Raw genomic sequence first — 13,649 nt, 5'->3', positions numbered from 1 at the left:
ATTTTATGTCTACAGAAGTTTAAAAATGAGAATTGTTCTAAAAGTTTCAGAGCAAAGTACATACAATATTTTTGTGAAGTATCCAATGGTATCCAATGGTAATTTCAGAACCAATATTTTCTTGATGCTACCAAGAACATATTCACTTAATAACATTATTAAATAGTATGGGTAACCGTTTCATGAGATAGATGATTACGTGCGCGCAATGGTCATGTCTAAAGCTGAGTCTAGTGAAGGCTGTGAATAATATATATATAAAACTTCACATTTACACCGAAATGAAAAAATTGTATTCATTATCAATATTTAAATTATTCATTATTTGATAGAAAGACGATTAAAAATAGCTATTTAAAATTAAATTTTAATAGATTTTAAATTTAAGAATATTTCTCTCAAAGAAAACATCTTTTTTAATAATTGTATACTGAATATCTAACTAAAAGATGTAGCTGATAACAGTAGGTATGTGGCGCGAGTAGGTGAGCACGTACTGATGTATATTTATAACGCATTCTCCGACCGCACTGTATATTTCTCTATACATTAAAATGTTTGTAACTCAATAAGCAATTATCCTAAAGCTGTTATAGACCCATAAAAATGTTTCTTAATAAATGATCTAAAAAAAAATTATTTTGAAAATTAAAAAAAGAAATTTTACTAAAAAATGTTATTTTATTATTAAAAATAAATAAAAACAAACATTCTCTGTGTGTATTTCATAAATTCAAAAATTGTCTAAAAATAATACAGAAATATTTTAATGGTTACAAAAGTTTTAAGAGATGTCAATCTGTTCCAATCTGTATTATTATTATTTTATGTATGTTATACACTTTAGAGTTTTAATAGTTCTAATATCAGCATACAAAGCACTTCTTGAGTGATTTTATAAAAATATCGTTTGTATACAAATATAAATACAGTTATTTTAACTGAATAATAATTCTTTAATCTTTAAGAAAATTAATAAATTAATGATTTATTAGATAATTTTTGAAATTCTAATTTGTTGTACTTAATTGTGCAATAACAACAACTTAATGTGCTTGTTTGTTTTGCTCGAAAAGTCTGCAATAATTAATGAGCATAGATTACACTATATTTATTTTTATGAACCTAAATATTGTTGTAAACATTAAATGCCTAAACGAGACTATCGCTTGTTTAAGACATTTTAGTAATATTAAATATAACTTACACATTTTTTGTTATAATACATTTTCAAACCCAGAAAGTTTTCAATGGGCCTTAATTTTTTTTATAATAATGTTATAATATATAATATTCATGAGTTCAATTGACCAATCCAAAAAATCGGATTTTAAACTACAAGCATTAACTAGATTTTTTTAATTTTTAATTTTAAAAATCTTAAATTTATCGACTGAAAAAATATTGTATTGTTAAATTTGCATAAGTCTTCTTATTTTTTTATAATTACTAAAAAGTTCAATGAACTGAGAGAATATATAAAATGATAAAATATTTAGCTGTGTAATTATTTAAAGTCAAGTAAAATTAATCATATAATCTAAAAATAATATACTAATTATACATAGCTATCAGATATTAAGCCCAACCTAAGTCTGCTGTTTAAATTTTTTATACAAATGATTTATTTTATAAAACAAATAATTGTGTTACGAAATTTATAAAAATATATATTTGGTCACATGTTTATTAAAGTTGAACAATACGTTACTCGAAATGGATTTTTCAATTTAATGAAATATTTCTTACATCAGCTGAATAACTTCTTATTTCTTTGTAGAATAAATAGATAAATTCTAGTAAAATGCAAAAAATGTTTATAGCAATATGTAACTATACACAGATTACTATGAAAAATAACTTAATAAGAATATGTTTTTTATTACGAAAGAAGTATTATAACTATTAATTAATGACGTACGAAGCTTTTGATTAATATTTTTTATTATTATCAAGAATGAACGTAATCAAAACATTTTCTAACACCTACTATCTTTGAAGATTTTAAATTAATTATGTTTATCAATTTAGTTCAATTGGTTTTTAATAGATTGTTTTTTTAACTTAACTAAAAACAAAATAATGCGAGTAGAATAACCTATTTAAGTAGTAAACGTTATAATATAAAGGATATGAAATGTGACTATTCCTTTTACATTTGTTATTGTTATTAAAGAATAAGCCAGAATTGTAACTTAAACTAATGGCTACATTACAGTTTATTTTGTTTTCACCCATTTCTTGAATCAGTAATAGGACTATTACTTCTTAATTTTGGATGGATAATTTAAACATCCAACTTTGTTTTAAAAACAACTTTAATTTAATAATGATATTGAAAATACTTTCAATTTTTAACTTATGCTTCTAGAATTAATATTTTTTTTATATGTAATAATAATTTTAGCTTCGATACGAAGCTGAGAAGGAATTAATTTTACCATAATGGGTTTGTTTTTTTATTTCTGTCGCCACTTTTTCTAAGCTCTCACTAAACCAATGATAAGTCAAAAGTCGTATATAGTTGAAGACATTGCTCTCAAAAATTGAAAAAAATTCCCTCCTTACCTGTAAATGGGAGAAATCCCCAAAGAATTACGTTTGATTTATTAATATTTTGATACTTAAAACTGCCATAACTTGTTGAAAAATGAACAAACCAAAATAATTTTTTTTATTGAAACCTAAGATGTTTTCCAAAGTTTTGAAAATGTTCCGGAAATACTCCGAGCTTCAAATATAAGTTCAAAAAAAAAATTTTGTCCTGGCGACAATTACATTAAATATAAATTTAAACTTATTTGGATTATTTTGCCTCCTCAAAGTTAAGAAAAGCTGCTTATAAACTAGTTTAAATTATCATTTTTAGCTATAAGTTTATGTAATGTACGGTGTCTGCGTCGAGTATATTACAATTTTCTACGCTCGGACTACGAAAGTCGAATTCCACACGTCGAAATAACTTTTTTGCATTTTTTTTCTTTATTCTTTTTGAGATAGAAATAAAATTCAAAATTCGTTTGATATTTATCTCATTTAGATTATATAACTTCAATGTCTATAAAGGATCCCACCACCGTAGTCTCTTTTTGTGAGAAAGAATTTCTTAATCATATTAAAATATTAACTATATGGTTTTTTTGTGTCTGTCATTCATTTTTCTCAATAATACGTCAAATGATCACAACTAATATCTAGTTAAAGATATTACCCTCGAAACTTTAAAATGATTTGACCTTTAACAAATAAAATTTGCTAATCCATTTTCTCCATATAAACGATTAAAAACATCAATTTCTAATGATTTTAAAGTATTTATCGTCGAATTAGGTTTGATATGGATAATATGTTTCTACTACAAATTTGAATAAGTTTACTTTGTTATTTATTAATTTTTTAACTCTATTTATGTGTTCTTCTACCATTCTATAATAATGCCAATATCTTGGTAAACTGTTACTGTATAAATCATTTCTAAAAAAAATTATTTTGAGTTTCACCTGAATTTAACAATTAATTTTTATAATTATAATCACTTGTTAGATGAAGCTTAATTCAGTATATTTTTTAATTTTTTGATTGTTTTTTTTTTTTTAGTTTCTATGCAAAATTAAAAAGTTATTGGTTTTGTGGAGCGGTGTGTTTTTTTTTATATCTGTTCATAAAAATTCTCTGCTCTCATTGAATATTTAACTAGAAAAACTTTAAAAATGATTGTTAATATTAATTAAATAAAAGATTATAATAAATAGAGCTACTGTTTTTAATTTGTGTGTATCTCCTAACCATTTAAATAAATAAATTTGATATATTATCGATATAAATAATTAAATTATCGCTTCTGATTATCATTGATAAAATAATTAATTGTTTCTAAGCTATCTTGATAACGTGTGAATAATGAAGTATAAAAATAATGTATTATAAAACTGATCGTGACCCTAGTAATGTATAAAGTAAACTGATATGATTGTAAATATGTATTTTTACATTAGGTAAGTACAAAAAGAAGTTTTTAAGACAGTATCTATATGCTATATAAACTATTATGGTTCTTATGATTATCATGAGTCTAAAAGCTATAAACGTCATAAACTATTCCTTTATAACGCTATTAATATAAACAATGTTAATAATGTATTTTTTATAATGTTATTTAAACATATCATTTTTCTTTTTTCATTTTTTTTAAGATAATATAATAGTAACTCTATAGTTTACATGCTAATATTAGGCTTATAAAATATTAATGTGGTTATAGTTTTTTTTGAACAATTTTGTTGTTATTTCAATTTGAAATATTTAAGTTGTGACATTATAAAAACATTCTAAAGCCCTAAAATTAAATAAATTGGTTCAGTTTATTTAATAGTACAAAACTGAAATTAAAGGAAAAATTAATGTATATTTAATTGATTTAAAATAGGAATGCAGCAAACATTTATCACATCAGCAATACAATAATACTACTATAGATTAAAACGTAATCATATCAAATATTTATAAAAAAAAACTGTCATTAAAACCATACTTTATTTAAAATTTCAACCTTTAAAAATTTTCAGTAAAAATAACATTTTCAAAAGTTAACACCTATAGTTTATGCATGTGGTTGATCTTAAATTATGTACAGAAATCAATATAACTTCATGTTTTTAATTTAATTTATTTCTATACGTTTGAGCGATATTCATTCAATTAAATGATAGATAATATGTTAAAGAACTGTTAAGCATTATAATTGCACTTTTACACAACCTTTAAGCTATAAAGAATAAAAACCGCGCATTTTATTGGATAGATAATTGCAATCAACTAGTTTAATTAATAAAACTACATATATTCACGTGATCGCAAAAATAAATCACAAGACTAATTATTTTATTCTTTAATAAGATATTTTCCTCTCATTTTTTTGTATTTCGTGACAATATTATTGAAATATAAAAATAAATAGTATAAATAAATATCACCTACATCTCTTAACTTTTAAAGTAAATTAATATGTCATAGTCAAATAAAAATAACTACATGTATGAAAAATTAAAAATACATTTCTTTACATACATAAAATTATTAGATTTAACTTGTACAAAAAAGTTTTAATACGTTTACTGATTTTATTGAAGCTTATAAATCACTTTGGCAAATTATTGCAGCAATAGGTCCATGCCAAGTGCTGAACAAAGAAACGTATTACTCAGGAATTATTACACTAATACATCAAGTAAAACAAGATTTCTTAATAGACTATTGGATGTGAACCAACAGGTAACAATATGGTAAAAGTTCATTTCTTAACGTACATATATATGTATATATAATAGTAATTCAGTGTTTTAACACCTAATTATATTATTTTATAATAAATTGAAACCAAAATAATTATATATTTAAAACACTAAGATGATATAAAAGATTTGAAGATTTATTAAAAAGAAAAATGTATATATATATATATATATAACAGACATTAAATAATTGTCAATACAAACGATTCTTTTATAATTTGATCAACAAAATTTAAGTGTATATTTTACAAAAATTAATTTTTATTTGAACAAAATTTTTTTAATTGATTTGAAAATTGAAATAAATACACTTAACAAATCTTACTATCTAAGTAGAAAATAATTGTTCAATCTAAAAGATATTATTACCAAAATTACTAAATGGTTAAAAAGCACACTAGTTTAATATAAAAGAAATATAAATAGAATCTTTTGAATCGTCCACAATATAAAAATTAATGAAGGGTCATTCTATGTGAAATCACCTAATGTGCGTGCTGCTATAGTTCAAAAATTTTTGAAATTTATATCCTAGACTTCTTAAAAGTCATTGACAACAAATATAATTTTTATTTTTATTGTTTTTTTACCAGATAGTGCATTTTTTATTATTAAAAACATGAAAAACACCTTATGTTCTAGAGTCTATAACTTCACATCCATATAAGCTATCACTGTGAAACAAAATGTTATATATATTATAATACAATTTTATATTATATAACTAGATTAAGTTATTGTGGCACTCATAACAAAATCCTACGAGTAATGACTAAGTTCGGAAAAGCTCCATTACATTTCTGTATAAAGTTAATTACATCAATAGATATTGTTGATTCTTCGACTATGTTCTGACAAATTAAGAAATTTTCAAATAAATCATACGCACAAATATCTTTTTCATCTTCAGATTGGAAATATAATACCAAATCCATAGAATTAAATCTAAGTTGCTCTTTATTTTTATATAATGGCGAGTATTTGAGCTTTCAATTTAGCTGTATTAAATATAGTTTCTCTATAACTTTTAAAAAACATGACAAGTGCATTAAATAATTCTGAAGAATTATTGAATTCCACATTTGAACTTTTTAAACTTTTGCTGACGATGTTCACTTCACTCAATACTGTATATCAAATATGTAAACTCATGAGGAATTTTTTTCACTTATCTCCGAAATTGATGAATTAGTTTGATTTTTAATTAGCGGATCATGTGTTGTATCTAATATTACATCTAACTCATCAATAATTTCTTGAAAGTAACATGAAGCTTTATTGCTTTAATACTATCACACTTCCTTTTCCATCTTATATCTGACAATTTTTTTATTGTGCACTTTTAGCAATATTAAAAGAATATAATTTTAACAACACTTATAAAGTTTCAAAATTTATAATTTATGTATTATGGAAAAGTCATAAACTATGTATTATTCAACTTGTATTTTTTAAAATTTATTCTACACGAAAATAAAATACTACAAACCGTTGTAAGCAACTAATTTTAAAGTCGTAAATTTTTCAAATATTATGTATTTTAGATAATTTTATTATTCTAAAAATATAATAAAATATGTTATATAAATATATTATACATAAATGTAAGTTTTATTTCTGTTTACATCATACCTAATTATAATTAAACTAATTATAATCAAATACAATAAAATACAAAGTTATACATTAATAGGTTAGTTTTTAAAAACAAAAAATTAATAGATCTAAATATATGGACTTGGTATTACCCCTACAATCTAAAGATGAAAAAGATATTTGTGCGTATGATTTATTTGAAAAATTCTTAATTTGTTAGAACGTAGTCGAATAATCATACAATATCTATTGATGTAATTAACTTTATAAAGAAATGTAATGGAGCTTTTCCGAACTTATCCATTGCTCGACGTTTTAATTGCCTAAAGGTAAGTATTATGTAAATTTGAAAAAATTCGTTCAGTCACTTATGTGTAATGAAATGATAAAATTGTATTTTAAAATATCATTGATGTTTACTTCGTAAATTTGTATATTTAAGTTAAATACTATTAGCTTAATTTATTCAAGTATACTATTCGTTATCAAGTCAATTTCTGTATATTTAGATCATTAGATCTATTTGTACATTAGACACAGTTGATTTGAGATAATAATTTATTACTATATTTTACATAGGTAGATAACATGGGAACATGACACTGGCACATGACCACTGGAAGAATATTAGAAACAACGTACTAAAAGACACGTGACTGTAGAAAATCCATTGCGTTCAATTTCTTTTATTTATTATAATATGAATGCCCAAATTAAATGACTAGAAAAATATACATCCAACTAGTGCAAAAAAATCAGGCGCTCGAGAAAAAGAAACGAAATAACAAATACTTTATAATCAAAAGTTAAATATGTATAATGTCTACAATAGTAGACATTATTAACATTATTTAATTTAAATATTTTCAATTTTTTAAATAGTAGTGCGATTTACATAACATTGGTATTATATTATTACGTATCGATGGCATAGTCAAAGTGGCTAAAAGGGCTATATTTGTCCCCATTGGGTCAATTATTACTAATAATAATGCATAACTTAAGCGTTTGTAAAACTATCTAATAAGTTAAAAAAGCAAAAAATAAGATCCTTAGCCCCTTCCCAACAATAATCATTGCTACGTAATTGTTAGGTATTACTACATTTTTTTTTAGAACATCCTAACATTACATACATAAACAATACTTTTAATCAATACACATGTTGTTACATAGGCGACTTAAGATATCATATAGTGAATTTTTAAATATAAGAAGGCTAATATTAAGATTCGTTATAGATTACCCAAACTGCAATCAATCAAAGTGTAACTCTTTTAGTTGGACATATATTCAGGGAGTCCATTTGATTAATTTATAATTAATATTATATTTGTTTTAAATTAAATGTTGTACTTTAACATTGACGTCGTTTTAGGATAAATACTCAATGGAACAATACATAACTTAAAGTATATTTATGTTATGACAAATATAAATACAACGGAACATAAACTATGGCATTTACATAACGTTTGATATTTTAAATATGTATAATCATCGCCTATTAACATATTAATATTTTCTTGATATTCAGATATCTCTTAATTAAACATCACTGTGTTAATGTGACAAAATAGTTATAATAGATATCGGAGAAGACTTTTAAAACGATCGAGATTAATAATATTTCACCAAATATAATTTATATATTTTAAAGACATTAAACGAAAATTCTAGTCAATTCACGTGGTTTTTCGTAGAGACATCCTGTTTACGTAATCACTTATAAATAGTTGCGTGACTTATAATTAGCTGAAATCTAAACGTTTTTTTTAATTAAAAAACATTTCATAATGTAACTAAATAAAGTTTATTTTATTCAACATGAGTGTTTAGTTTTACAATATGATTTTTATAATTCAAATATAATATGTTGTAAAATAATTTTTAATTTTAAAATTAAATAAAGTTTTAATAAGAAGTAATCACAGTTGCGAACATGGATAAAAATACATTTTTTAAGTAAGTTAATTTTTTTTATTTAATCGAAATTTTTAATTTTTAAAATATAATTATGTATTATTATATTCAATTAAAGTTTCTGAGTTCTAACCAAAAATATACAGAGTTGATTTATTTAACTACTAAATATTTTCTAAAATATTAACAATTTTGAAATTGATTTTCCCAGCTGGTAATAATTATTTTTAGATTTTTTTGTGGTATAATATTATTTAGTTTCTTTCTTTATTCCTTACAAAGGGTATGGACAATATTTTTTTAATGGTAACATTTTTAATATTTGAAAATCATTTAACTAAAGAAATAATTGATTGACAATAGCTTTTAAACCAGTTTCTCGAAAGTTATTACCTTTTTAAAATATGAACTAAAGGCAAGGTGTGGACTATATTATTGCTATCATACATCACTCTGCCGCGCTCCTACTCCCACCGTAGTATAAAAATAATCATAACTTCCGGAATACTACTTCAAAAATTGTTATCAACCATTTATTCTCTCAGTTGAATCATTTTCTGAGGTTTAGTATAATTATAAAATATGTGCAGTTGTAAAAAAAAAATTAAAGTTAAAACCCCAATTAAGGATGGAACTAAAAATATTTTACCACTTACAAATCGAGATAAAAGTACTACTAAATAATAGAAAAAAAAAATCTTAAAACTATTATTATTTTAGGAGAAATTTAGTAATCAATAGTCTTGTATGCATAACAATCTTTACTAAACGATTAACGACGATATAAATGCTTAATGTGATTGTATATATCGCACATGCAGTACTTTTTAATTTCATAAACAGCTACGAATGAAGCTCAAAACCGATATAAATATACTTCCTGATTTATAAAGTATTTTTAATGACTGTTTGTATAATACAATGGATATGTAAAATTTATTTATGTCTTATATATTTTTAAACACCATAACGATATTATGATTATAATAATCTATAACTGGCGATTTGCCAACCACAGAAAGGTCCATTAAAACACTCGACATTTAATTTAGTAGGTTTCTATCTAATTTTAAATTTTGCACATATGAGGTTTTTGTGCTCATATTAACATTCTGTTTAAAAAAGTAAAATGATCGCTTTGTCATTACACTCTAAGCATTATTATACGGCATGTACTTATAAATTTTAACACCTTTAACAGCTTTTGATTCAGTGAATATTTTGCGTAAATTTTTTTTTAAACTTTTACAGTTTTAGACAACATTAAAAATGTATATTTAATTATTATACATTTAAAAATATATTATATTATATATATATATATTTATGTTTAATACATTTTTTTTACTTATTTGAAATTTCAAATAGCCATTTTTAGCTCTTTTCTTACACAAAATGTTGATAGATCGATATCAACTTTAGGATAAGTACTTTTTATAAAATAAGCATTTAAAGCTCGTACTATTGTATATTTTCTAACAAAATTTTCGAAAGCATTACATATGTTGTATATTAAAATGCTTGTAACATTTAAACATTGTAATACATTTTTGATCAATCCATCAAAATCTTTTACGAGATAAAAGCTAAAAAATAGTAAAATTTCAAAATAATTTTTTATTATTAAAAATAAACAATAAAAATATTTTAATGTAGTTCAAAATACTATTAAAAAAAAAACTACAAGATTATATAAAAAAGTAACATAATATATTGAATCAAAATTTATTAAAGATTTCAAAACCTGGTAGTATACTCTGTTTATTACAATGAACTTTTAAAAACAAATTCAATAAAATAAAATATTTTTTATAATATTGTTGACTATTCGAATATTGCATTCAATTTGAGAATGTTTGGTTATCTGCATTACAATTATTGAGCATATTAACATAAAAATACTCAACGTAAAATCCCAATTAATTTTACATATGAATTTATAAACTTTAATAATAAAATTGAATAAAGTTGTAAATTAAATTCACTATAGGTATTTTTAATCTAAATAAAGTTAATGGTTATGTTTATTAATATAATACTTAATAATTTATAAATATTAGTTGAACGATAAAATTAATAAAATACTAAAGCTTATCAAAGCTTATTAAGAACTACTGATTTTATTTTTATTTCAATAACATTAATGACATTGGATTTATATAAATTAAACTAATTTAAGCATAAAAATAAATGATTTCAATTAAAATCAACTGCAGTATTATAATTAACTATGATCTGATTCAAAAATAGTTTTGGTTAATTAGATAATTTAATTAAACGATTCTTAATGATTTCAAACTAGCAAAAAATTCATTAAACTAAAATAAAAAATCGTTTACATTTCAATTGATTTATTACATTTTGTTATCATGTTAAATACAGCAAGACAAATAATTCAATCTAATTTTTACATGACGCAACAATTAACTAAATTAACAACAAACCATTAAATTTTCTCGTTGTCAATTACACAATGTAATATGACATAACTTAACAATAAAATTCTATAAATCAAATATATTTGTGTTTCTAAAATTAAACTATTATATTAATATAAATTATGATCAATTAATAAAAAGGTTATGACATATTGCATTAACATTGCATATTATCGTAATTTTATTGATACATACTATTCTATTACATTCTATTCTGATTATATGCAATAAATACACAAGACTGAAAATTAAAAATAAAATCTAATTAGGAAGTAAAATACTGGGGGTTATCAGACAACAGTATACAGAAATGGAGCATCTATGTTATTAATAATTTAATAAAAATGGATTTTATTTCATAACTTATACTTCATTATCATATCTTATTTAACTGTTATCACCAAGGAATAATTTAATTTCCAAATAGACCTAATTCATTGGTTTATTTGTTTTTAATACTGTATTTTATTTATTTTTATTGAAAAATTATCGATATTTTTTGTTGAATTTTTATTTTCCATTTCATTGATGATATAAAAATGGGATTATTTAGTTTTAAATTTAAAAGTTGATATCACATAGCTAAAATATTTTAATCACTTAACATAATACATATATTTATGTTTAAAATTTTAAAAGTTAAAAAAACATAATTTAATAATTTATATTTACTAGTAATGGATTTAACACTCAAATTTAGACGATTATGGTGTTTTTTTTTTGTCTCCGTGACTAGTTCATAATTACCTGTGTTATAAATTAATAAACAAAAATATAATTTATTTTTAAACTAATGACTTTCTAATAAATAAGTAATTTTATTTTTACGTAGCATTCAACAAAATGTTAGAAATTTCCTATCAATCGACATTTATTAATAAGGTATTAATTTATTAAACTACTGTCCATTATTCTCAGTTATATTTTTCTTAATACCTAATTTTTTAACACATAAAAATATTATAGCTATTTTACTTGTTTAAAACTTTAGATAAAACAATTATACATAATGTATATCTTCTAAGAATATATTAAGTTTTTTTTAAGGTCATGCCTTTTAAACTGATACTGAATGTTAATGTTAGTTTGATAAAAATAAAACCACGCCAGTTATGCCTTGAACTCGGATTATGATGAAAATAAATGTAAAATCATATTGTATATTATAATTATATTATCGTATTAAAATAAAGACAAAAAAAAAAAAAATCATTGTATTTAAAAAATTAAAAGTATGAAATAAACTAAATACATACAAAATTTCATAAGACAAAAAATAACATGAATGGTGAGAACATAAAATAGTTTATATTGATAATTATTTATGCAAAAACGTTATCTATCTTTCATAAGTAGTAAATCAGTCCATAAGAATATGTTTAATTAATTAATTTAAATAGGTGTTATTGTTTTATTATAGTGTTAAAAATAATTATAATTACAACAAGCTGATACATACTAATTTATAGCTAAAAATAAAACAATTAACATCTAATTTAAGCAGTTTTTTCAACTTTTACAATTGATGGGTTTAATTATAAGACTTATTTAAAATTACGAACATTTTACTATTAAATGATAAATAATTCAGCTTTATTAAATTTACGTTATAATAATGAATTAAATTTCTTTTTTGATTATAGTTCAAAAAAATATTTACAATTTTATAAAGATTCTTATGCTATCTTTTCAAAATATAAATATCAACGATTATTTATTAATAATGTTACATCTGAAGACGACATAAAAGGCATATAAATTAAAATATTTTATAAACTTGATTTATTATTTATAAAATGATTTGCGTATTAATTTTTGATTTCTCTTAAAATAATAATTTTTTTGTGAATTTTTTTTTCTCTTTAACCTTTACGGGAGAAGTGAGGCCGAGATACGTCTAGTGATAAAAATAGCAACACCCACACTTCACCTCTATTCATTACTTTAAATTGTTAATAACTAGTTAAATATGTATGTTACTATTTAAAAAAGAAAGTTGACACTCCTATAAGAAATAAGGGTTGAACATGAAAAATGTTTTTTATGGATAAATGGAAATATATATATATATATATTTTTAAAAAAAATAATTATATTATGAGAAATTGAGTGGCTTGTTATATAAATATCACTTTCTAGTAAGAATTATAATTTAAATATTTAAAATAGTATAAATTTGGAAAATTGGATCTCGGGAGTATTAAAACGTGACCATCACAAAATCAGCTCAATACTTAATGATTTATTTTATCACGTAATTGTTATGTACTCGTTAACAAGAAATGGATGTGATACAATAAAACGACCATGAGTGATAACAAATACAAACGCCGTTTCCGACACTATGTTGGGTGCCAAAGGTAATGGTGGTGGCGTAGAAAGAGGGGAGCCGTTGTACGAT

Source organism: Daktulosphaira vitifoliae, unplaced genomic scaffold (assembly GCF_025091365.1).
Source record: "Daktulosphaira vitifoliae isolate Bord-2020 unplaced genomic scaffold, ASM2509136v1 Scaffold_5, whole genome shotgun sequence".
In the NCBI taxonomy this organism is placed as follows: domain Eukaryota; kingdom Metazoa; phylum Arthropoda; class Insecta; order Hemiptera; family Phylloxeridae; genus Daktulosphaira; species Daktulosphaira vitifoliae.
The sequence above is the reverse complement of the archived record's forward strand: the minus strand, read 5'-3'. Positions refer to the sequence as shown.